The sequence below is a fragment of the Helicoverpa armigera genome, chromosome 16 (genome assembly GCF_030705265.1).
Source record: "Helicoverpa armigera isolate CAAS_96S chromosome 16, ASM3070526v1, whole genome shotgun sequence".
In the NCBI taxonomy this organism is placed as follows: Eukaryota; Metazoa; Arthropoda; class Insecta; order Lepidoptera; family Noctuidae; genus Helicoverpa; species Helicoverpa armigera.
Window position 1 is genome coordinate 3,942,507 of NC_087135.1, and position 27,636 is coordinate 3,970,142.

Sequence of the window (27,636 nt, forward strand, 5' to 3'; positions counted from 1 at the left end):
GACCAGTTTGCGTTAAACTTTTTAATTTTTTAAACTACGTCGAGATTTCAATTCTCGTATTTTATTCGTGGGTAGAAAATGAAGGTACATACCTATAGGTACCTATTAAAATAACACGCCCTTCAATTGCATTTTTTTTTCAAAATAAAAAATATATAGAAAACACAGTTTGATTACGGAATGTTGAATTTCCTTATTTGTAGTCGATGAAAAACAGTTCTTAACTTATCTCTATATCTATAGGCACTCAATAATCAGAATATTTTAGATTCTCTAAATGTAAAGTCATAGTCCTGAATTTTTTGGAGCTGATATCCTTAACTATTACCTACCTAGCCGAAATCTAGGAGTAATTAAGTACCGTATAGAAATTTCAAACCCAATAGCTGTAGTTTTTTGTTGTAGAGAACTCTAAACTCTCTAAAAGGCTTCCCACTATATACGATTGTACAGCAAAAAGGATTAATTACATACCTCGTACAAAAACTGGACAAACACGTTACTATCTATCCATTACTCTTTCTAGCGAAGATAAAATAACAAGAGCCGACGCAGCATGATGCTGAAGGTGAAAATTCAACCCGCATGGTACCCATTCACCCATATAAAAGTTGTTTACGTACTATGCCTGAGTTTATCGAAATGAGAATCTAATCAGAAAGGTAAATGTCGACTGCCGATATTCCACCATCGATAGTCACTTGTTTTTTTGGCCTTTGCCTGTATTTGGGCGAATTGAAATGAGCGTTTCCTTGGCATTGTATTTGGCATTTACTGGCACACTTTGGGGTGGGACCTCTAAATAAAAGGAGTACCTAGTTTCATAGACGCTTTCATAAAAATATTTTTATTAGCTTTATTATACTTTCCCACCAATATTAATAATCCTTCGTTATTAATTTAACTATCCGTAAATACAAACTGACAAATCTCGTCACGTTTCGGTCAGTAGAAACGATATTCACAGCACTAAAAATTTTATCTGATTCAATCTGAAACACAATTAAAGTTGTCCCAGTAATTGTACCTTCGATCCCTTTGGTACAGGGTGAGGACTGAGGGCACTTAATGTTGAGACCCATCCCTCTGGAGTTGATTGACCCCGCGCGAGCCTGCCTTTGATAAAAACGCCGGGCGGCCCTACCATGTGATTGTATTTTCAGTTACTGAAGGAAAGCGCCAGTCGGCAACGAGCCGTCGCCAACGTCGCGCGTGTCCGCAAGACTCTTTGAAAGCTCCGCGCCGCGTAAATAACTTCGATACATTTCTACGAAAAATAATAAGACTCACTTTTACTAACAGAGTTTAATTTTATTTGAACTATAATATTTTTTAAATATATTTTTCGTGTCATATAAAGTTAGTGGAGTTTTAGTTTGGATTTGAAACTTTTTGTGCGTATGTAAAGGACTACTGTTCGGGAACACTGTCTTCGCACCTAATCATCATCCAATACGGACTTGGAAATTGAACGCATTGAATTGGACTATACCCTCGGCCGAGCCTGTAAACGTGCTCGATGAAATGTAAACGATAACGTGAGGACATAATAATGAATGTTTTGTTGATATAGTTTGAAAACAATCGGTCGTCGGTGCTCGTGTGATTCAATTTTATGCTTTGACTGGCGGCTTCCTGCGACTGCGAGCGGAAGTCACCGATACGAAGACCGAGTGAAGGCAGTTACAAATAGAAGCTCAGTTCACCACCAGAACGGTAACTAACGTTTGTTTTCCCCGAACATGTTTGTTGTGGAACAATTCCCATTATAAATGTCCGTACAATGTTTATCACTTTTACTTGCACACGTTCAGTTATGAAGCAAAACAGCTGCATGTTTGCTGTTTCTATTTGGAAGCTATTTCGACTTGCATTTCGTTACGTCACGGAACTCGCTTAATTGAACACGGGACGTTGCTACGGACTCGGTACATTAATTGGAATTCCTTTCGCGTTCGGATTAGGAATTCGATTAGGCATAATAATTTTGTGAAGAATTTATGACACCAGTGTAAGTGTATTCAACCGTTTTTCGTTGAATATTTAGAGATAGGTCGTGAACGTGACCGGCTTATATTTATGATAACGGGAACTCTTTTACTGGAGAAGGATACGTAATTGACTAAATTATGTGTTTGGTACAAATCTTTTCACATAATTTTTTTATCTGTTAAAAGTTAATAAGAAAAACCAAGTTTTTTATCAAAACAAAGTAGGTTTTTTTCTTTCAGTTTCATGATTTATTTTCTTCATAACATCAAGAACAGCATCTACACAATACAGAAAAAGCATTTTTGTGGTCAGTTAAAGTCGTGTCGTAAAAGAAAATGTCAAACGTATAAATAAACACTTATTTCTGGCATGTTTTGAAATAGATGTTATCTTTCGCTACGCATTATACTTCATTGATGTTATAATAATCATCATTATCAATTTTATTGCTTTTGTACAGTCCTCTCCGTACAAACAGAAGTCTATTTTTAGTACCCACTTGGGGCTGATCCCATCAAGTTTCATCAAGTTTAATGTTTTTGTATTAATGTTAGACTCAGTATTATTGTTTAGTTATTTATTTCCTTTCCCACGTCCATCAGATCTGATTTTAATTGTGTTTACAGTCAATGAACTTTGGTTTGGCAGTTGTTAAAAAGGTAAAATGTCTTCTTTACGTGAATTTGTACGTATTGTCGTAAGTGGTTGCTTGTATTAGCGGCAAAATATTTGAACTAGCTACAGGCATTTTTGGTAATAATACTCTATAGAAATAAAAGTCAGTCAAAATTCAGTTGCTTGTTAGATGTGATGATGTTACAATCTGATTATCTAACTTTATAAGTTCTTCCCTGCTTTCTTCAAATTAATGTGGCTTTATATTACCTATGTTTTATTAAATTACATGTTAAATCATTTATTTACCTACACTTGAATGCATAAATTATTACTTACAATAACACTACCACACCTACTTAGACTGATTTCATAAGACGTAATACGTTGTTGTCAAATTGTTTAAACAAATATGGATCATCGTGTTAGTTCATACATTTGCGTATCATGATCTGTGTCAGGATTGCTAATCAGATCGTGCGTATTTCGAAATACGGAAGACGAATAATGTCAGTATGGTATGTTTGCAATACTCGTTGTAAATATTCTTTTATCTTTTTTGTATCTTACAGTCTCGAACTTACCTATGTAGGAAAAACGGAAACCTGGTATCAGGAACTCATATTACCTCATTTTTGGAGTACCTATCCAGTTTTTATTTTTCAAACATTTCCGTAAAATAAATAATTCGAAATTTGAAATTCCTGAAATATTTCTTTTTTTTTTTTACATTTTGGGAAAACATTTACAAAAGGGCAAGAAACTGTTTCGTTTGTTGGGTTAAAACTGTTTTATTTATAAATATTTTTATGAAAGGAGAAGTTTTCTAAAAAAAAAAAATTACCTGTAGTAACGATTTATGAAAAAGATATTTATAACACTCATTCAAAGTAAGGGTACTAATAAATTGGGTATACTTCTTAGATGATTGTGCCAATTTAATACATTTTTGTTTGAAACGTATTTATTTATATCCATGTATTACGACATAGATTATTTCGTTCTGAGCAGTGATAATCCTACACCCCATTCCTTTTCACACCTGGTCTTTCAAAAGAGCAGTTTGAATCTAGTGGTTGGCAGTCATTAAAAATGCATAAACCACTAATCGCTTAAAGCACTTTAATCCCTTCTGAAGTTCTCAAGTGTTGCTTAATATCATCAGATAACGCTTGGACCCGGGTCCACAGAAGCTACTAAATCCCTAAACACATTTAGTGGTCTTTATCCTAACGACTGTGTCCTTAGGTCAAGTTTGAACCAACTTCGAGTTCTACACAAGAATGATCAAATAGTAATCGAAGTACATGTTATTGAAAATGGATTAGAGAAATCTCATATTAATGAGAAAGCTTTTTGTATTCTCTACTGATAACTGGAAGATTTTTAATTTATACCCACTGGAAGTGTATTGATGATATGATATGATTTTGTATAATATAATATGTATGTTAGTCTTCAAGGTATATTATATATTATCTATGGACCAATGCAGTCTGAAAATAAAGTTGATTTGATTTATACCGTCCATAAAAATTTGAAACCGGTTGAACAATCGTAGTTTGAGGACTATTGTCATAAAATATGACCTTAGTCGAGTTTTATTTTCATTTAATATTTTTGTGTAGGTACTTTTACGTGCCGTTAATATTAATAATATCGAAAATATTGTTCCAAATCGTTCGGAGGAGCATTTGATTGATAGTGTTTTATTTCGGTCTTACGTCTTTTCCTTGGAACTCGACAACCGGGACCCAAATATACGTATTTGATTTATTGTTAGTGGCTATACAGACGTGACAGAAAACAGTCTTTGTGAAAATAAATAACGTTTTATTGCTTCCATCTTTTATTTTATGGTATCGGTTTTTCCTTTCTTTTAAATTACAATCGTTGATTTATTTTTATTTGAATTATTTCGTGTCCTTTATGCTTACGAAATAATGTCCAATATCTCGCCGCTACAAAACATAAGTACGTACCAAGATAAGTTATAGTAAAGACGCACATTAGAGTTGTGCAAATCCTGAAGCCTGAAAAATTGCACATTGAAAATAAATATCAATCCTCATTTCAATATACGCCATATAAAATTCCAGGCATACAATATCAACGGAATTCATTTCACTGATAAAACAAAAGCGTCACCACAAATCCTTTTAGCAGTAACACAGCGCATATCAACGAAACGTTACGTAAACTACGTAAGCTACGTAAACTACGTAAGCTACGAAAATTACGTAAACAACGACATCGCGTTTTATCGTCGTCCGCGACAAACTTGAAAATGTCTTCTAAAATAAAACGTTGTACACAAATCTTTGTAAAACGTTGACTTGTGTACAAGATGGCTCGGAATACTACACACGGAACTACTTTGTTTCACTTGCCTTTGTTTTTTTCAAAATAGATTCTTCATCTGCCTAGCGTTTTCCCGATTATATTGGCGTCGGCTTCCAGGCTAACAAGCTTTAGATGGAGCGACTCCCGCTCAATTCAGTCAATCGAGAAATACCGTTTGGATATTCAAATGATAGCCAGGACGCACTAATTTAATGTGCGTACTTAGTTTTAAAATGTGGGTTACTAAAAACATTAGCCTGACGCTCTAAGAACGTTCTCTTTTGCTTAAAGCTCAGTAACGCGAGCAATTTTCCGTTCGGTTCCAATCTTTTTTCTCGTGTAAGCTGTGATCAAGCGAGTTTTTTTTTGATGGCAGCTATCAATAAATAAGCTCTGTTGTGCATGAACAAGGGCTATTTTGGAGCGGATAGACGGTAATAAGTAGGTACATATTTATAATAGTGATATTCTCGCAAAATACACACTGAAATCAGAACATCGAAATGTGATCAAATAAAAATCCCCAAAATATGCATTTGCAAACGCAAATGTATTCAAATATAATCTGATATCTAGTCATGACAAAGTAAAAAAGTTTCAAATATCATAAGACAAAAACTTTCAACAAAAATAACTCAATAAACTGAATATTTTTGAACAAAAACTATTTAAATTGCTAATCTAGTATTTCATCTAAACGAAAATGGTAGCAGACTGATGAAGAAACTCTTTGCACATAACTAAACGACGTTAAGTTTATTAAGTCTGAAACCAGCTTTTGTTAAATTAGGGGTGTTTGAAAAACATCATACAGCTATTAAAGTTTGTCCAACACTCATTAAAATGTCTGCACAACTTAGGTTGTTACTTGTCAAATTATCTTGTTACAAATCTTGCAAACATTTTTATCTGATATCGAAAAGTTTTTAGAGAACCGACCTCTCGAGTATGAGGGCGCGGGTTCGATTCCAGGTCAGGCAAGTACCAATGCAACTTTTCTAAGTTTGTATGTACTTTCTAAGTATATCTTAGACACCATTGACTGTGTTTCGGATGGCACGTTAAACTGTAGGTCCCGGCTGTCATTGAACATCCTTGGCAGTTGTTACGGGTAGTCAGAAGCCAGTAAGTCTGACACCAGTCTAACCAAGGGGTATCGGGTTGCCCGGGTAACTGGGTTGAGGAGGTCAGATAGGCAGTCGCTTCTTGTAAAGCACTGGTACTCAGCTGAATCCGGTTAGACTGGAAGCCGACCCCAACATAGTTTGGGAAAAAGGCTCGGAGGATGATGATCGAAAAGTTTATTTTTACCGATAAATATCTCTGTTGGACGCTTAAAAGATTAACTGTCGGTATTTGTATTGAAAAGTCAACGTGAGCGAATATTACCTATTATAGTTTTTTCTTTGTAGTTACGAGTGAAACCGGTAATGAAGATATGGAGAAACAATAAATATCACCATACATATATGTATATCTCGTAAATTATTATAGTCCCCAATTTATTCCTTCTCACCTCACTCTTGGTACCCCGGGCGAAATATAAGCGTACATCTTTTTGTTACATAATATACATAGATAGAATTTTCTGTGGAAATCCTAGAAACCAATAAATATCAGTGGCCAGAAATATCGCCTACATAGACACTGACAGACTATTGCTACATTATATTTTCTAGAGGGTTTGGAATCGTAAAATTCAAATAGTTAAAATTTTTCAATAACATGTCAAGATTGAAATCAAATCAATCGACAATCACATTTTCTTTAATTAATTAAACAACATTTCCCAAACACACATTTCTTGGAACTAATTACTTTTAAATTAGCAAACCTCTATGAAGTCTCGATGTCACAGGAATTAATTAAAATCACTGTTTTGGACACATTAATTAGCTAAATATTTGATTGCTTCCCGTACAAAAATTGGTTAGGTACATTTATCGACTTTTCGGTGATGAATGAATGATATTTCCAAGTACCGTCTAATCGCGAAGTTTTTATTACTGGTGGAGTATTAACGAATTCAGATCACATAGGAATTGCCGAACACGATATCCCTGACCTACTTTTAGTCAATTATGTACACGAAACTTTTACAAAGTTCCGTAATCATGTTATCTGATGAGCATTATTGTATAGAAATGTCGGACAACAAAAATCCCGAGTTTATTATTCTGTTTCGTCTAATATTGATGAACCCGTAATCAATTTAGGATTGTTGTTTGGCCCTATAAATGAAATACAAGTTATATTTTCATATAAATGTTATTATTCTTTGTTATATCATACGAGATCTTATCTACATTCATATGAGCATGGTTCATAATGAAGTAAACATTTCCTACAAATTGTAACATCAACACACTTATTGTTACTTTCTTTCCAATCTGAGAATATCATATCATCTCGGCACACGGCCAACTCAATTAGAAGGGAATTCAATATTTTTGTTCCACTATTATCTCTTTTGTTCGGTGTCTGATCGTAGCATTACATCTACCTTGTATTTTCTTGTTACGATTTTACAAAATATATTTTTATATGAGTAAATGAAAATATATTGAATCAACCATTGTATACAATCCCCGGAAATATAGGTAGCTCCTAAAATGGCCCAGAAAGGCGTGAAATAAATTATATAAGACACATTTCCTAAGAAATCCACGCATCTTCTAAATAGCCTGAAATGTAATAAACCTTCAAAATGTCAATGGGATACCACACTGTGGATAAATCCTCGATTCAAAGAAAAACGACTCGATTTTTAGGTTGGAAGGCGTAGCATCATTTAATGATTTGCCACCTCTCCAAATTAGGAAATTTTCACCATTTCAATTCCTGGAATCGTCAGATTTTGAGAAGACAACTTCGATAAACTCTTTACTTAATTGTTAATTGAATTTCTGAAACTGTCTTAGTTCACGCTATTAACCAAATTAGTTCGCGTGATTCACTATCGCCTTGGAATTTCCTGAAAGTTGAACAATAATAATTATGTTGTTAACATCGAATATACTGACTAACTTGTAGACTTGGATGACAAACATGACGATCTTAGTTTCAGTTTGGTAAATCCATCCTTATGGTGTATTTGTTTGCATAACAAACCAATTGCTCTTCTTGGTAAAACTACTGGAGTCGATTGAGAGGGGTGTAATGAATGGTACATTTCTTTCAATTAGTTTGGCTCCCTTTTGGTTAATATTAGATAGTAATAATAGTAATAGTAGATTATTTAGATAGTCGCTAGGAAAAAGACCATCTACCAAATATGTTGTCGAGACTAATCTCAATTAGCTGACTCTGAAGTATGCTTATATTTTCTTGTTTAAATAAAAATAAATTTAGTTTACTTTGACATTATGTACAGTTTGTTTTCCTGTGAAATAATTAAGTAGGTATATGTTATTTCTTGTGACGTGAATGTTCACGGTCATAGCGTCAATATAATGAGGCGTTGTGTGCGCAATCCTTTTGTACAGTCTTGTCTGGATACAATTTCATCTCCCTGTATGTTCGAGAATGCTAGCAATGTTTTATTGTCACGCAGGATATTTTATTTAAATACTAGATTCTCGAGGGAACTAATTCTCGCACTCGAATAAAAAGCCGGTATGTTACTGTGATGGATAAACTATATTACTTTCAAGTTTCAACAAAATACGTTTAAGCGTTTGCGTAAAAGATGAATACACACTCAGAAACTTTCGCCTGTATGATGATTTGGCGTCATGTCCATAAAAATCGATGTTAGTACCTGTTTGTAAAAAGAGAGTCAGTCTTACCAAAATTTAATTTGAATTTGTGCTAATTATTCTGAAAACAAAAAACCTTTTTAATTTTAAAATTACTTGTTTTTTTTTCTTTAACTTTTTATTTAAAAATTATAATGAAAAATTATGCCATCGAACTTTTTCATATCTTTCTATATTTACGATGCACGATATTTGCAAAGATGTTTAATACGTAAAAAGGTACCTACCTTTACCTTTTTGACAAAACCAAAGTCTGATTCGTAACTCAAATCAATAATTCATCCGTTCCGTTTTACTCAAGGGTAAAATTTTTGTAAAATGTTTCCATTTTCCTTTTCTCGCGGAAATTAAATTGGGAACTTTGTTCGAAAAATGTTATTGTATGTGGCGATTGGTATTTTTGGAACACGAATTTGTACGTGAGTGTAAAAGATGTAGCTAAATTACAAATTGTTTTGTTAGGCCGCCAAAGTCAAAGTTTTTTCGGTTCGTAAGTAAATAAATAGGATTTTTTAATAAAATTTTACATTATGCGGCCATTCATTTTTAATTTCATATTTGACTGTTAGTTTTTGCCAGTAAATATTGAATTGAGCATTTTTCAATAAGTTATGTACTTAAAAGCATTGAGACGGTAACCGAAGGTATAGTTCACATCGGTTCCAATTTTACATCAAGATTGATTAATTTAAAACGCGTATTCATCATCATCAGCCTATCGCAGTCCACTGCTGGACATAGGCCTCTCCAAGTGCACGCCACTGAGATCGATTTTCGGCTTCTCGCATTCAGCTCCTGCCAGCCGTCTTGCGCAAGTCATCACTCCACCGTGCCTGAGGACGTCCTACACTACGTTTGCCGAGGCGTGGAAACGCGTATTCGCCCAAAGATATTTAGATATACCTATATAAAATTCTCGAATTTCGGGCATCACTAACTTACCTACAATATACGTATACGTACCTATACAATACACTAGATAAAAAACTTACAAGAATAATCTTATGGCCTCCTTTAAATTACACCAAAGAGAGCATATAATAGTTACCATACCATATTCCTGCCCTAACCAATACCCACCATGAGTACCAAGCCATCAACACTCATTTTTCTTTCATCTAACCCCCCATTTATCTAAAGTTCAGCATAAAAAAACATCAGCTAATAGTTTCATAGCCCCGATCGGAAGTCTATGGGGGATATATAAAAATAGCCCTCCTATACAGATGTGGTATGAACATTGAACAATACAAAACTTATGGCCCGACCACAAATAGCCAGAATGGCCCGCGTCCGTTGCAGGGTTAAGTGCGTATGCGCCGTAACTAGTCTTACTTAAACTGTGCTCTTCATTTACAACTATCTATACAATAAAAGATGTTCATGTTAGTTACACTACTTATAACTCAAGAATAGCTTAACCGTTTAATATGAAAATTAGCGGGGAGGTAGCTTAGACCCAGGAAATGGATAGGGTAGTTCTTGTCACCATCCCAAAGCAAGCAGTTATCTCGGGTGAAACCGCGGTTAGAAATAGATTAAGTAGTTCTCTTTTAAGAACTTTTATAAATAGCAACTTAAAATATCTTATTTTTCGATTTCCTGATAAACTGGTCACTCAGGATAATCTAGGATTACAGGGATAAGGGAGAATTGGGAACAGAAACTCGATTAAACAAATTGGCAATTAATATTCTGACTATTTAGGCGCCTTTTTGTCTCAAGTGAAATACTAAGCGATTAATAATTAAATAGCCATTAACATATTTAAAAGTACGTAAAAGTTTGTAGCCTTATTAAATATTAAAATCGGTATACGTACTTAACTAAAGTTCAAAATTATAACTTTTACTGCATAAATATAAGTTCTTATATTTCATTCACTGGTTAAATTTTAACTGCAAACGAAGAACTTCTACATCATATAAATCGTTCGATCGTATCAATTATTATTATTTATCGTCGGGTAACTTTAAACCAATCTGGATCGGATCTGCTATCGGACCTAAAATCTATCAAGTGGCCACGAAAGTTTTGATGACATAATTGAAGCTTCATCAACTAGTCTAACCAAGGGGTATTGGCTTACCCGGGTACCTGGGTTGAGGGTGTCAGATAGGGCAGTCACTCCTTGTAAAGCACTGGTACTCAACTACATCCGCTTAGGCTAGAATCCGACCCCAACATAGTTGGGAAAAGGCTCGGAGGATGAAGACTATGATGAATTGAAGCTTCATCAAGTCGCCTGTCTCTATTAATTACTCAATTTCGTTAAGGGATGAAATACGAAACTAGGGATTGGTTTCACTATAAATAATGAACGCCTATCTTTCAACGTCGATGTTTTCAATCATTTGATACTGTAGCGGTACTACAACTGTCAACACCGCCATCTACACAGTCGCCGACGCAACTATCCTGCATCGCACATGCAGTATTCGCGCGCACATTAATACGCATAGATCACCCCGACAACAACTGTCGGGCAGTAGCCCACCGGACAAAGATACTGTCCGGTCGGAGGATCCTCCCTTTAGTGCGTGGTATGATGAGCTTTACTCTCTGCTCTCATACCTCCACAATACTATACTGATATACTTCATAACACCAACTAGTTTTTCTCATAAGTACCATAGGTTATATGGACACAACTAGACAGAAGATTAGAAGGATCATCATCTGCCTAGCCTTTTCCCAATTATGTTGGTGTCGGCATCCAGTCCAACCGAATGCACCTGAGTACCAGTGTCTTACAAGGAGCGCTGCGGGTAGTCAGAAGCCAGTCTAACCAAGGGGTATCGGGCTGCCCGGGTAACTGGGTTGAGGAGGCCAGATAGGCAGTCGCTCCTTATAAAGCACTGGTACTCAGCCGAATCCGGTTAGACTGGAAGCCGACCCCGACATAGGAAAAGGCTCGGGAGATGATGATGATCAAATCTCCTTATGCGTCTAAAACAATATCAAAATGAAGGACAAACTAGCTACATAGACTTACCTAATTAAAGTAAAAAACTTGTACCATAAAAAACAGAGATATCACAGCAGGTTCATAAACATTTTTACTATCGAACGTTACTTCAGCTATTTCATATCTGTCAGTCCGTATTTTTTTTTGATAGTTTGTCCCTATAATGTCGTGTTAAGATGATGACGGTGTTTGTTCCAATTTTATTATTCACATAAAAAGCAGGTATAAAAAAATCTGTAATTTTGGACATAAACTATCAAATATATTAAGCACTAGCTTTTGCCCGCAACTTCGTTCGCGTGGAATAGTGACTACCAGCAGATTTTTGATTTGACCAATAGATGGCGCTATATGTCCGGAATAATTTTTTTTTTTTTTTTTGTAATAAAAACTATCCTATGTCCTTTCTCAAGTTTCAAACTATGTCTGTACCAAATTTCACACAAATCGGTTCAGTAGTTTAGGCGTGAAGAAAAGACAGACAGACAGACAGAAAGACAGAAAGACAGACAGACAGACAGACAGAGTTACTTTCGCATTTATAATATTAGTTTGGATAAGAAATAAGTATTACCTTTGTAATTTTTTTCTTTCCTGTCATCTTTCTTTATTATGCGTGTGTACAAAAATTTGTAAATAAATAAATATTACCAATACACCTACCTATAATTAAGTAATTTGAAATTAAGTAAATGATACCTGCAGTTCTAAGCTAAACACTAGGTTATCTAAGGACCAAGTCTCAACATGTTTGGTCCTTCTTCAAAGGTTTGAGTGTAGTCTGCTGTCTTATTCTAGTTTTACGGAATGTGTAGATTTTATTGTGTTCGTTCCGCCTTTTCACTGTTTTTAGTTTTATCTGCTCTGCTCTGACGCTTTTACTATTCACTTTTATATAATGTCCATTTCCACAGCTATTGACACTGCATCTACTTCATACTGAAAAACTTTTAGTCTGTAAATGTTTCATTATTTGATAAAAATACAAAGTTCAATGTGGTTAGACCAAAGTTAAGTAAACTGTAAGTAACAACAGTAGCCATTAAGCCGATATACGGTACTAATATTTAATTAGGTATATTAACAATTAAATATAATGTTATTTTATTATCCTATCAGCCACATATAATCCTAAGTCACATACAATTCTCAAATATATATTTTACCTTTATTAAGTTATATTACCGCATTTTTATGTGTTACCCCTCCAAGCCAAATTATATATTTCATTTTCCGACTTATAAGCACTTATGAACGTCAAAAATATAAATAAGTTTGATTCTAGTTGGCCTTTCTTCCTATGGAGAAGAACGGGCAAGAAACTCCAACATTAGAACCGTCTCAACAAGCATTAAGGCTAGAATACTAGAAACCAGGACAGTGCGAGTGCTCTTTCAGTCCACAGTTTAGACTAAAAGGTTTTTAATATACCACCACGCTTGAAGGACGAAGAAGTTCAAGATGTAGGTTACAATTTTACAAATCATTTAATCCAGCATCGTTATTCATTAAATTTATCACTATGTTTTAGTTATATTTGTTCAGTAAATATGGGAAATTATATTATTGCGCTTTTTTATTTTTTTGTGGGAAATCATCAAATGACCCCCAGCGCACGGGAGTCCTCTTTATAAATAAAAGAATGGTATACATATTTAAGTCATTTCGCTCGTTTTTAAACCGATATTTATTTTTCGGTGGTAATAACACAAATCAAAAATATTTCTTTATAAATGAATGTTTGATACTTATAGATAGTAGATTTTCACTAAAAAACTACGACATTGTTAATAAGTTGAGAAGGTCAAGCCTTTTCTTACAACCTTCATGGTTTACGACCCAGTCTATGCCAGTCTTAAGTACATTAGTTTTATAGCGTCTAGGCTTGGATTATTTATATGTGTAATTATTATTTATTAGTCTACAAGAGCTTCAGTTACTGACACAACTTTTTTTACGAAACAAATAAAAATACGTATACAATATGAAATACATTTCGCGTAATTTTGTAAGGACCAAAAATGATACGCAAAAATAGGACTAAATAGGACATTTTTATTTAATGCTAATTCATAAAATTGTGAAACTTTTTTCATTACAAGCTCATTTAGTTGCAAATTAAGCTGACAAATAAACGTCAAAATTAAAAAGGGAATTTCGTTCCATTTATTTTTTAAGAAAACGTTTTGCTAAAACAAGACTGAGTTTCACGATGGCAATAAATTGAAATTAATATTTTCGTACAAAAGGTGTTCCTATTTGTGACTGTCTGACTGAATTGAATAATACAATGAATTCTTCGGCAAGAATCCTCTCAAATCAGTATTCAAGTGAAGCTGTGGTAATAAACTATCTAAGGCTCCGTCTACAGCCCCTACAACCATAAAAACGGTTGTTTCTATTTATCGGTACTCGTAAACTTCATTCTCATCCCCACTGAAATTTAAATATTTAAGTACCTATACTGAATAAAAGTTATCAACGCATAAGATGCGATTAAGTATTATGAAGTAAACTCTTGATAGACATAGACGAGATAGCAACTAGAAATGGCAATGGGCAACTAGAATCAAACTTAGGTTTATATTTTGACGTTCATAAGTGCTTATAAAGGCGTTAATTATATAAATTATTTTACTTTGACTAATAGTTTAAATACTAAACAACCAGTTCTAAAAATATGTATCTAAAACACAAAAATACACTCACTTAAATAAAATCACTAAAGTAAAGTAAGCATGGGAAATGCGTCGATACAGGAGACATCGAAAAGTCACTATCGACATACATAATGTATGATTTGATGAATGTGCATCAATCATGGAGAATACTGATCAATTAGTAACTGGGTATAATTTAGAACTGGCAACATGAACAGACTAGTAATTAAAGCAATGCTTGCTAATTGTAGAGGTGCTTGAACCTTACAAAGCAATAGCGAATTAGTATCGATAGAAAATTGATGGGTAAATCGAGTCAATTTTGTTAATGATAAGGTACTTAGTTTCATTGTTTCCAATACTTATGATGATTGGGTTTTTTCAATCTTGATGATAACTTGTGCTCTAACGCCGTTTTTTTTATAGATACATGCAATCTTTTTCTGAGTTCCTGTATATTAAAATGAATATTTAAATAAAGTTTAAAATTGAGCTTGATAAGTTTTGTTTTGTTAATAAAACGATTTGTACTTATGATTTTTATCCAACATCAAATTCTCTTTATATCTAGGTTTAAAGCTCCTTCAAAAATAACACCCATCCTTTCGGAGTATTTTGAAATGTACCCAGACGAGTACATTGAAATGTTCTTAGAAGAGCTAATTAAGAGCTGTATAAACAATTAACACGTGCCTCCTGTTTACGCACATTGCATTCATTAGAAGCGTTGTGTTACCACCTCGTTTATTTTACTAACCAATATTGTTAACTTCGCTTACGGTCGTTCCCATATTCTATCTATCTCTTGACTTGTCAGCCCCAACTACATATAGAAAGCACAGCAAGAATGTCTGGTTTTTATTGTCCATCTTTAAAAAGTACTGAAAACCAGAAATCACGTTCAAAAAATCTCCGAAATACCACAATCACACGAATATATTACGCGTTATGACGTCATTTACTTAACGACAGACTGCGGTACCAAAACTCAGGCATTTATATCCCTACTAATATTATAAATGCGAAAGTAACTCAGTCTGTTTGTCTGTTACGCTTTCACGTTTAAGCCATTAAACTAATTTTAATAAAATTTGGTACAGAGATAGAGTTGACCTTGAGAAAGAACATAGGATAGTTTTTACCCCGGACTTTTGAAGAATTCTCTTGGAAACGCGATATAACCGAACTCTACGCGGGCGAAACCGCGGGGAATAGCTGGTTTAAAATAAATGGGGAATGAGCCATAAAAAGTACACGCTACGTACGAAAAATTCTGTGCGTTTATTGTGTTTGACAACTAAGCGTAAGGTTCTCGTGAAAAATATTCCGAAAGACGTCTAAGCACCGCTGAAAACCGCCTTTAAAATTCAATTTTCCTTTTTAAATCTCCCGACGCAGAAATGAAAATGGTTTTGCGCCTACGTCCTTTGTGATGTGGTTAATAAATAACAATATTTTGCTATATAAAGTCTCGGTTTCTTAAATTATATTAGACACTATGCTTCTACCAGTCTTCGCAGGTCACTCTGGTGAAGAAAACATCATTCAGAAATATTAGGTTACAATCTTAGGTTCACTGTGTTCTGAAGGATCATTATATAAAAATTGAATTTGGTATTGTTTGACCTCAGTCAGCTCTCTAATTCAGGCTAGGCTCTTTCTTTGTGAGCAATATTGAGTCACCAACGTTGTCCTACCTTTACTACATTCCATTTCCAACAAGCATAAGCAGCACAAGTAGGTGATCAATGAATGATGAACAAGCATAAGTAGGTGATCAATCCTTCTCCGTATGAGAGGAGGCCTGTGCCCAGCAGTGGGACGATAGAAAGGCTATAACAGTAATAAGTAGCACAAATTCACATCTGATTACTCATTTCTCAAATAAATCAGTTCACAGAAATACTACACCTTTTAAACTTTATACGGATCGATATCCCGAAGTTCGTAATTCATGCCTGTTTGTATTAAATTGAAGGTTAGGCGTTTAATTTTGTTTGGATCCAATATCGGATATTGAATAAATCTAGTCGAGTCTGCAGACGGAAAGTTAAATGGAACTTTCACTCAAGTATTGGTATTGACAACTTTCTTCAGATTGATTGACATGGCGTCGGGGATAATCAGAACTTTTGGTACACACCTTTTTTCCAATTATACAGGCTGGGATCGAGGTTGTGACCAATTCTTGTAATTTTAACTGCCGCATACGTTATCTATCTTTAGTGTGTAATTCGTCATAGACTGATCAACTTAACATACGTGCTCAAACTAGCCCATCAAAGCTAACCACAATTAGCTAATAAATAATAAAAGGAACAAACAACCTTTATTTCAAAATAACAATAATTAGGTCTCTCTAACAAAACAAATGAGACCATCCCCCATTAGCATAGAAGAAGTTACAAATTACCTAAAATTAACACCGGCAACCAGAATGAATGTCATCATTAAAAATAAACAGGACCTTTATTATCCTTGTATTTATTACGGTAAGTCGCCGCTATAGGTCTTGAGGAAACGGCTTTCAGAGTAGCGCTACGTTTTATTATCCGGACTTCCAAGTTAAGTAGTTAGGACTTCCACTCGACCACCAGGACTTGGTCTGGTGGATTGAAAGATAATACTTTGATCCTTATATGCGTAGACATAGGTGCTATATTACAATGGAGTGTTTTCTAGGCATTTACTTCTTTGTAAACTTAAATGAAATCAATTTTTATGAATGCATTCTTCATTTTTTTTACAGTATTAGAGCATGAAGATCAGCCTAGGAATACATAACTTTCAAATTATTATTCTAGTATTCTAAAAAACAGGTAATGATTAATGGCATTGAAGATTAGAAAGAGGATAAATTATCTTTGAGTTACTAACTTAAACTAAGTTTTAGGTTAAAGGTTAGAGACGGCAAGCTTCACTACAGAGTACCTACTAATTTAAATTGGCTTAATAATGTTAAGATTAAAAGCAATTTATTTCCCTAGCCACAATAAACATAGTTTGCCACTTTTGCCTTAGTATCAAGACTTTTTAAAATATTCTGAAAATTAAATAAGGACCGTAATGTGTAGTTATTACAGGTCATTTTCCTTTACACTCAGATTTATTAGCACCTTCATATTTTCACAGTTGTTTTATGTTATTGTTTATTTAAAAACCTCACGTCTGTTGCTAGTTATGAAAATAGTATTTCAGCATTGTTTTGGAGAGAATTTTAATTTAAAACTTGTACGGTTGAAACGTTAATTAACGAGTTAATGGTGCTCTAAAAGTTTTGAAATGTTTGCCATATTTTGTGAGTACGTTTTCAACTGAAGTATTTGTACTAGTTTGTGTTATTTCACCTACCCTAATTTTGGGCCATTTATATTTAAGTATGAAGCGTTAATAACTATGTAGTAATTCAAAGATTACACTACACTTCTGAGTGAAGAAACACAGGATACGTTCAATGAATTTATACAGTCTACCCAGGCCGTGTTACAAAAAGTTTCAATTACCTCTATCCTTAACATTACCTTCGTCACGAACTTGGTTCATTAAATTATTAATCATTACCTCCGCCGTGGCGTAAACTACTTAAAACTTTTACAGCTTATAATTCTCACACCGTTTATTACTTTCACTCTTTATATAGAAGCTAACCATATTAAATAAAAATAAATAATAGTTTTACCAAGCAAACGCTATTTAAACTCATTTTCAAGAGTTTTATAACCAGTTACGGTGTTGTTATAATGAAATAAAATGTTACCATATTAAACAACCCTTTAACGCGCCCATAAGTTCTGGAATAGACTAACATCTGGTTGATTCTTCAGCGGCCACAATAAAAACGAGAGTAACCGATCTCACACGATGTTAGCCGATAGGCAGTAAAACGAATAAAAAATAAAGTTTGGTGCAGACGGCCAGGAATCGAATAAAACGAATGCAGAAGTGCACGTGCGCTGTGGTACCCGATCTTAAAATGGACCAGCGGTGAAAATAGATACGTTTCGCATATTACTTACTCTATTTGTTCCCTCACTGTTCCGATTGTGACGTCACTGGAGATCGAATCGTATGTGATTTGCATATAAGTCTCTATTTTATTTTCGACTTGACATTATTCCTAACCGTGACGTCAGTGCGCTGTTGTCCGATAGGCACAGTGATAAAATATACTTGGACATAACTCACACATAAGTTTCTGTAAAACATATAGGTACCCGAACTTTGCTTTTTTTTCAAATTCAAAGTTTGTCATACCTTAATAAATGAGGGTTTTTGAGAAATCGAATATTCAATTGTGCACTCACAAAGTCAACACTCTTAAATTGTGACCTCAAAAAACTTATTTACTTAGACACCAAAACCCCTTATCTAAATGTTAACATTACCCATTGCCGAATTCCGTCCCATTTGAAAAGCTTAACGTTTTCGAGTTAACTGTTTCAGAACATGAAACTGTAAGGTACAGATTTTAGATTCAGGTCAATCCATATATAAAATTGTCTCCGTGTCGCAGTCACGACAATGTAATTAAAACTGACGATTTACAGGAGATAACCTACTTTGATTGGACTATTTTTAGGCAATCAAATTAAGCCAAGGTTTAAGCCAACAAACGGTATTAAATTAATGGGCTTAGATGCAATTACTGTTTTATTTCATTACGTAAAATAGGGACAAGTCGTGGGTGTCCGGATTAAAGTTAATTCAATTGTGTCAAATTTTAATTGTGTGCGTCGTAAGGTTCTGCTCTGTTTAGAGTACTATGGAGTACTATAGTATACAAATCTTGCTTTTTCCTTATAACAAGTGACTCCTTATTAGACTTCTTTTATCATTTCAGCTCTTAGGAATAATTCAAACGCGTCATACTAATATTGTGTTCTTAAGCTTAATTACACAGAAGTACACAGAAGCTGTTGTGAAACTAACAAATTGATAAAATTCCTTAAAACCTACTTAATATAGGGACAGAAGACAAGTTTCCCCAAGCAGAGTCAAAGTCAAATCATTTATTCCATCCAGGCCTTTACAAACACTTATGAAAGACAAAAATTATAAATAGGTTTGATTCTAGTTGCCCATTCCAAAAGTAGCTTCCTATGGAGAAGAACGGGCAAGAAACTCCCTGGTTACTCTTTTTAAGAAAGAAATTAACATGTTAACACATCTAGTCAGCTATATCTATCTGAATTGGGTACGAGAACTCAGTACGAGTTGTAGTTAAAAGGAGAATTTTGATTCAGATACTCCAATTTGTAAAACAACACAATGTTATGACGACGCATAAGTTGGTTTATGGGGTAATTTTGAATTATTATTTCATACTTAGGTACTTAATTTTTTCGCTCGGAAAATACGCCACTATAAAAGAGCTGTTGTATGTAGTAGCATTTTTCTGAAAGAAGGCTATGACTCTTGTATTCGTTAATATTTAGAAATTATCTAGCCATGAAGGTTCAATTCATAACACACTCCTTAAACAATGGTTTCTATTGTTTAATCTTAAGTACGATGCAAGTTCGTTCCTACAAACTGCACTTACGAACTACTTAATGACGAAAGTTTCCTAAGCATGGTGTTCTCTGTAGCCACGACACAACAAAATAATAAACACGCTACACTTGCTACCTAGCAAACAAACAAGTCATTGTAATAAAAAACAAAAACAATTCGATATGTTTTATTAGTATGTTATTGAAATTACTAGGTTTGTATTTCGTTCCCTGAAACAACATTTTATGGTCGCTGAATAAATTATTATCATGTACTTGGATATGTTCAAAACGAAAAAGTCACACCGTTCAATTTGTGTGTTTTTAAATTTTAACGAAAAGCAAATATATAAGTTTTTTATCTCTAGATCTTTATAATAAGACTAGCTTCCGCCCGCGGTTTCACCCGCGTCCCTACATAACTGCTCCCCATAGCCGGATGGAGACAAAAACTATCCTTCTCCTGGGTCTAAGCTACCTCTCCTCTAATTTTCACCTGAAACGGTTTAGCCAATCTAGAGTTATAAGTAGTGTAACTAACACGACTTTATATAGATTAGGCAGCTAAGAAAACAGCTCGTGTCACCAAAAAATACACACTTTGCAGTCTTTTATAGACTTTCCTACATCAATGAACATAGACATATGTTGTACCAATAAAAACTCTTCATCGAACATGAAATACGAACAGAAATAACGTTGGAACAGTAACAGGTGTGATATTAATAACAAATGCTACATAATTACGGCCGTGGGAACGCGCGAACTTCTAGAACTGTGATTAGAGAACTCATGTGAAAACTGAATATTACGAATCACTGTTAATTACGTCACTAGGAATTAGGAATGCTAATTTGAATTTGAATGGCCAGTTCTTTTTGTTCTAATTTTAAATTGCTTGTTTTTCATTTGTTTAATTGGTTGGTTTTACCTAATAGGTACCTATGTATTAACGTGTTATTTTTAAAGATTTGTGGTGTGATGTATCTTTATAAGTTTCTCATATCATGAAAAACCGGCCAAGTGCGAGTCGGAATCGCGCATGAAGGGTTCCGTACTATTATTTAGAAAATGAGCAAAAAAAATCACGTTTGTTGTATGGGAGCACCCCAAAATATTCATTTTATTCTAGTTTTCAGTATTTGTTGTCATAGCGACAACAGAAATACATCATCTGTGAAAATTTTTCATGAGAAATTCATGAGATACAGCCTGGTGAGGGTGACAGACGGACGGACAGAGGAGCGAAAACAATAGGGTCCCTATGGGCACGGAACCCTAAATAAACTACCTTATACAATGTGGAAAATATAGCGTCTTAGAATCGTGGAAGCTCATGACTACTATTGGTCCTTCCATTATCAGGGGTTTGGAACATGCGCTGGCAAAATAAAGTTTTATAGCTAACAGACATTGCCGACTTCGTGCCGACGTGGGAACATCTCGTAAATACTGAAGTCTTTTCAATACCTAGTTATCACATTTCTTAAAAAGATAATATATATAGCTAACAAGAAGCCGATTAAATATTTCAACTGTCCCAATTCTGAGCATTGGGACAATTAAAGGGCCACGGGCTGATGATGTGTAATTTCTGGTACAAAACTTTTTGTAGGAAAGTGTAGTTTACATAACACACCTTACAAAGCAGCCTAAATGATCTTGGAATTTTATGGACCAATCAAATTTCACCAACAGTAGGCCGAGCTTTCTCGGAGAGCCTTTTACGATGGTTGGTCTTAATTTTATGGACCTCAGATAAAAGATGTCCTTTATCAGAATTTGATTCATGGACCAGAACTAATTTTGTATCCGCTTCAAAAGGGACTAAGTGTATAGAAATTAAATTTTATTGCTTTTAATTACTTTGACAGGATTTCAAAGCATACTTACGCCTGTTTTAGTTTTAATTACATTTTACCAGCGAAAGCGAAGGTAAAGCCGGCGTCCCCGAATGCTACTCAGTAGTATCTACAATTCCACGTCAGAGGCCGTCAGGCAGATTTGAGGAAACTCTGGCAGCAGAGCTATCTAGGTGCAAACGTGCAGCTCACTCGATAGGAAAAAGACCAGCGAAAAGGTGTTTAAGCCTTTTTCTAATTTAAACGAATCTGTAAAAAATAACTTTTAACTCAAAAGAATTCAGTTTTATCATTGTAAATTGTATTGTAAGCAACGGCGGATCCAGGGGGTAGGTCACAAGGTCATGACCCCCCCCCCTGGGCCAGGTTCAGGACCTAAGAGGACCAATAATTGAAATGGTTAAACACGATGTTTTATGTTTTTGTTAAAAAAAGTACCTATAAGATCATTTTTTTCCGAGTGAATAGATAGATACCCACATAGTTACAGGTAGAGTAGTTTTGCTGAAGAATTCGTGCTCGCAACGCTCGCTCTCTATTCTTTATTTACTCTTTATTGTACCCAAAAGGAGGAAACGGGACTCTGTTACTAAGAATCCGCTGTCCGGGTTGTCTGCATTACATGCTGTATCTCATGCAGGGCCGTCTCAACCTATGGTGCAGGGTGTGCGAATAACCCGGGCGCCTCGATACCAGGGGCGCCGCGGGACGCCCCACCACCAGGAAATTTCGAAGAAATTACACCAGTTCAATAAGGAAGTTCCACATTGTATCATGATACTGACAAAATAGTCGCCTTCGCTTTGTTGGATTGATCATTTTGATTATTATTAACTTTTAACATTCTCCAACTAAGTAAAAAAATTCTACCTCGCTACGCTCGCGAGTAAATGACTATGTCTGTACTGTATTTCTGATTGTTTATTATTTTTATTGAGGCACCGAGTCAACGAACACAAATGGCACTCGCTCTAATCACGGTTCCTTTTTATTCGTACGTAATTCCCAGTCCCAGTCTGATTTGTGAGTCTTCAAACAAATAATTTCAAAAAGTTCGCGCTCGCTGCGCTCGCGGCTACTTGTTGCTTTACGATGTACCTACTAAATCAGGTGCTTTTGTGTCGTAGGCTCAAAAAATTTCGCGCTCGCTTCGCTCGCGCAATATTATATATAACTTACCTTGGTGACTTCATAAGTCAAATATAGCAAAAAAAATATTTATGGAGTGCACAAAAACAAAACAGTTTACGCTTCCGACTGCTTGTTATTTTGCAGCGCTTTTTAAAACATATAAACTTTTTGTGTTCCAAAATTAAAAAATTTGCGCGCTCGCTGCGCTCGCGCTAATTTTTACGATTACGTTGTCCTGTCTCGACTTCCATAACTTAAATCTGGCCAACAGTTTGAGCCTACAATGATTTGGAAAAAATTTTTTAAGTCCTTTACCTACCAAAAAAGTGACTTTCGTTCGAACGTTCTTATTTATATCCCTTGTAAAGTACTTCGATCAATATGTACTACTCAACATCTTTCAATAGATACATAGGTGACGCTTGGGTGATGATTGCACCCAGGCGCTACATGAGCTAGAGACGGCCCTGATCTCATGAACCCTTACCAATAGTAAGACGATTGAAGTTTTCACAGAAAATGTTTTGCTGTTGCTGCAATAAAAAACGTACGCCCCCTATTCTGCGTACACAATACTTTTCAAACGTTTAGTCTTCAACCTGAAAAAATTTTCGCGCTTGCTATGATCGCGCTTTCTTGTATTTGTGCTATATATTTGTTATACAGTAAGTACTTTTAATCCTCGAACTGAATAAAAATTTTCGCGTTCGCTTCGCTCGCGCTTTATTCTGTTTCGCATCTGTGATTATGTCCAAGAAATCGCTTTCGCTCAGCTCGGACCATTTTCTACATAAAAACTTTTTTAATCTTAGTCCTCGACCTGAACAAATATTTTCGCGCTCGCTTCGCTCGCGCTTTTTTGGTTGACACGTGTGTGTAGTGTAAATACGAAAAATTGCGCTTACTCTGCTCGGGCCTTTTTCTACATGAAAACACTTTTCTTAATATTCGTAAAAATTTCGATCGCGCTTATTGTATTTATTTAGAATAATATTAAAAGAAGTATACGCTACAATATAATATTTTTTGCGACTTGACCACTACTGTGTGACCCTGGCGCCGAAGCTGGATCCGCCCTTGATTGTAAGTATGTATTTATTTTAAGTAAATTGGCTGTGCCCTAACAGGATATGTATAAAATAAAAAAATAAATAAAAATAACTTTATTGATACATAAAAACCTTTCTTACATTTTATCTTGTTGCCATATTATAAAAAATCTTAACTATAGGAGGATTTGAAATAGGTATACAAGGAAATACAATACAGTTGTTTAAAGGTAACATAATCATAGTGAAAAACCCTGCCTCCCAAACTAGGGAAACCCTGTGACCTAGGAGTCAGTGTTCTGCTTATTACTAGTGCACAATCATAATTAGTGTGGTTTAAGCAGTTACCTATTTCTTTTGTTTGTGGATGTGTGTGTGTATGGATGTGGCTGTATGTGTGTCTCTGTGTGTGTGTGTGTGTGTGTATGTGTGTGTGTGTGTGCGTGTGTATGTGTGTGTGTGTGTGTGTGTGTTACCTACTTAGGATAAGGATGCATTTCTGTAACTGTTTACATTATGCAATAAATATTTTTTTATTATAAGCTAAGTAATGAAATTACCTTTGCCGAATAAACTTCCCAATAAAATATATTTTAGGTACTGAGACTTATAACATACAGTTTTAGAAGTTCAAAAGTAGTAAAACTGCGTTTTCTTATATGGCATATGATCGTAAAAATATAGTAGCTATGGGAATGTATTATAGTTCGGCCGCTCAGAGAATGCGTTTCTGACACATCGCGATTGAACTGACGACGTAACTTTGTAATGGCGTTGCAGTACGATAAAAATATTTTTGCTGGTTGTTTATCGTTTTAACAATTGTTGAGCATTAAAACAACATTATTATATCAATAATAATCAATGAGTGTTGTAATTTTGTGCCAAATTGAGTGTCAAATAACTTGGTAAACAATATTTTTCTAAATCTATACTGCGCTATTACAAGGTTATGTCAGCGCTTTATATTTGTAGTGCTGTGCTAAAAATATCAGGCAAGTATCGTACATAATCTGTTCTGGTTGATGGTTCTTATACAGTTATACTTATAATATAAAATAATACGTTTTGTTTTTTTTTTAAGAATTTGAAAATAATGGACTATAGGATAACTTTTATGAAATATAAAAATAAAACTATGATCAAACTGAACGCGCGAAAGAAAGTAGCATTTTTATATTTAGGTTGAAAATGGTAACCCCAAATGGCATCATGGGCCGTCATTTTGTGACGCTAAATAGTCGTTTGTTGTCGTTTCGTGCGCTAAGACTAAGTGCCCTGCCACATTAGGACGCCAATGGCGACGTCGCCGGCTACGTATCCAAGCAGTTAGTATTGAAATGTATGGAACCTAACTCACTTGGCGACGGTTTGGCAACGTCGCCAAATTGGAGGCGTGGCCACGAGCTACAGTTCCCTATGTGGCTTCTGGCTACCATGGCAACTTGGCGACGTGGCCACAGTAGCCACTATAATGTACACGGTAAAGCGCACCTCCCTCACACAGTCGCCAATGTGGTCGCCAGTCAGCTTGCAATTTCTTGAGCGACGACGTAAACAATTGACTGTCGAGACGCTATGGCCACTCGACTTGGCGACATTTGGATGCCAGAAGTAGCCAGACCTGTGCCGCTGGCGACGTCGCCATGGCGTCCCAGTGAGGTAAAGCTCTAAAAACCTGATTTTGGAAGATTTTGACCGAGTTATCAGGATTGATTCTGTTATTGATAATACCTAATATAATTATACACGTAGGCGAAGATGATGATGAAGACACCACCTCCTCAAGCGAATCGGAGTCTGATTAATATTCTGTACGCACATTCAATTCAATGTACTTACTTTATTGCATAGAAATACAGATTGTAACTTTGTAACAAAGAATAAATAAAACGATTTTATTATAATGAATATTACCTTTTTTTGGTTTCCACTTAATTAACTAAAATAGAAATTTTAAATGATTCCGCCAATTTAAAACGAAAATAATCTTAAAATAATGCGGCGGTTTATTTTGGGGGAACGGTAACGAACTCAGTGTTATGTTGTGCCCATCACTAGTCCTGACTAACTGATAGGTGTCAGGAACGCATTCTCTGAACGGCCGAACTATAGCTGATTGATTCCTTAGTTCATTGCTATCACTTACTCATAGTACGTCATATATAAACGACTAGCTGTTTCCCCGTGGTTTCACCCGTGTCCCTTGGGAACTACTACCCGTGCCGGGATAAAATAAGCTTATGTGTGCAACAGTGCAATGAAAGAATTGTTCAAATCACTGAACTGATTTGTAAGTTTCTTTGGGTTTTTTTTTCTCTTTATTATATTAGTATAATAAACATTCATATGATCAGATCTTCTTTAGCATGCAGTTTTAACAGGACAATACAGTCCAATGAGCGCTCATTATCATAATTCCGCCAAATGTTAATGGAATATTCTGGAACTCATTATATCCATAAATTGAATATTTTCCACGAAATTGAACATCTGATTATATTAATTAATAAACCTGTCATGTTCGTCAGGATGAAAGCCGTTCTCTATTAGACTTAATTAATAGGATTTCCAAGTGTAAATTATGTTCTATGTGATGAAGTCATGTAATATTTTGAATTTCGATGCAAAAAATAATAGCATTTTGGTAATTGTTGTTTTACTGAATTCATGATGTTTTCTTTATTTAAACATTTGTAAGTATAAGTAGAAGGTTTGTTTCCTTGTCGTTAATAAATAATTTTAAAGTCTTTACTAATTAAGTAAGATTTGTGTTAGCACTCATACCTACATAGCTATTGTCATTTTCACAAAAGAGAATTACGAGGCTGCAACATTTTCAGTTTTATTTAATTTAATTTTTGAGCATGAAGGACATATAGGCAGTTAGTACTTGCGGTCATTCACAGTTCGTCGATGGTCCATCTCTATTACACTGAGTGTAAAAAGGTTAGCCCATGGCTTTTTATCGAGCACATTCCATTACCGGCCTATCCGAAAAACCTTAACAGACCAAATCCTATTACAGTTTTTCGATTGAGATCAACCTTAACGGCTAGTAGTGTAACCTTTTGTGGTCCAATGTTTTTGCCAATAGGTACCTATGTTTGGTGCTCAAAAAATGGGTGCTTAAACGGAAATCTTCCAAGATCTCATTCCCTTCTTCATATTTACGGTTATTTGTATCGCTAAGTCCCTATTGACGGTAAGGACACTTAATTATGGGATCTATTTTTAGCTAAATCTTATTACGCACTTTTGCCTTCTCTTAGCAAATTTTCCACCGTATTTGGGTAGTTTATCTATTATTAGCAAAAATGTACCATGTTTACTGGTACATTCGGATCAAAAACCTACTAAGCTTTAGTTGGATACTTAAATGATGCTTCCGCAAATCCTAATCCGATACGAATTATTAAGTAAATTATTATTGTCATTTTTTAACAATTTCTCCAGTTAACGTGTTGCGTATGTAGTTTCTTGAAAACTAATTAAATTAAATGTCGTCATTTTAATGATCGCATTCAGAAATAATCCAATAAGCAGACACTACAGAAATCGTTCAACAATGATCACGCTTGCTATAAACAAAATCTTGAAGTATTTTAACAGCGCTATTAATTTTATCCGGCTTTATTTTTTCTCATTATAATATCTTCCCTTTGTTGTCAACAGTGACACACATGGGTACATCAGAACAATTAATTGCTTCAGCGACTGTCGCTCAAGCGTCTAAAATAACACGCCTTGAAGAATGACATTAGCC

At 34.9% G+C, this 27,636-nt stretch overlaps 1 protein-coding gene across 2 annotated transcripts in view; it reads left to right on the plus strand.

The window, feature by feature from the left end:
* Positions 1–1,187: 1,187 nt before the first annotated feature.
* LOC110384506 (G-protein coupled receptor moody) overlaps positions 1,188–27,636 on the plus strand; it is a 95,503-nt gene continuing 69,054 nt past the window's right edge. For both annotated transcript variants that reach the window (XM_021345813.3, XM_021345814.3), the window contains exon 1: positions 1,188–1,716. The gene's annotated coding sequence lies outside the window, so the exon portion shown is untranslated. The remainder of the gene's footprint in view (positions 1,717–27,636) is intronic.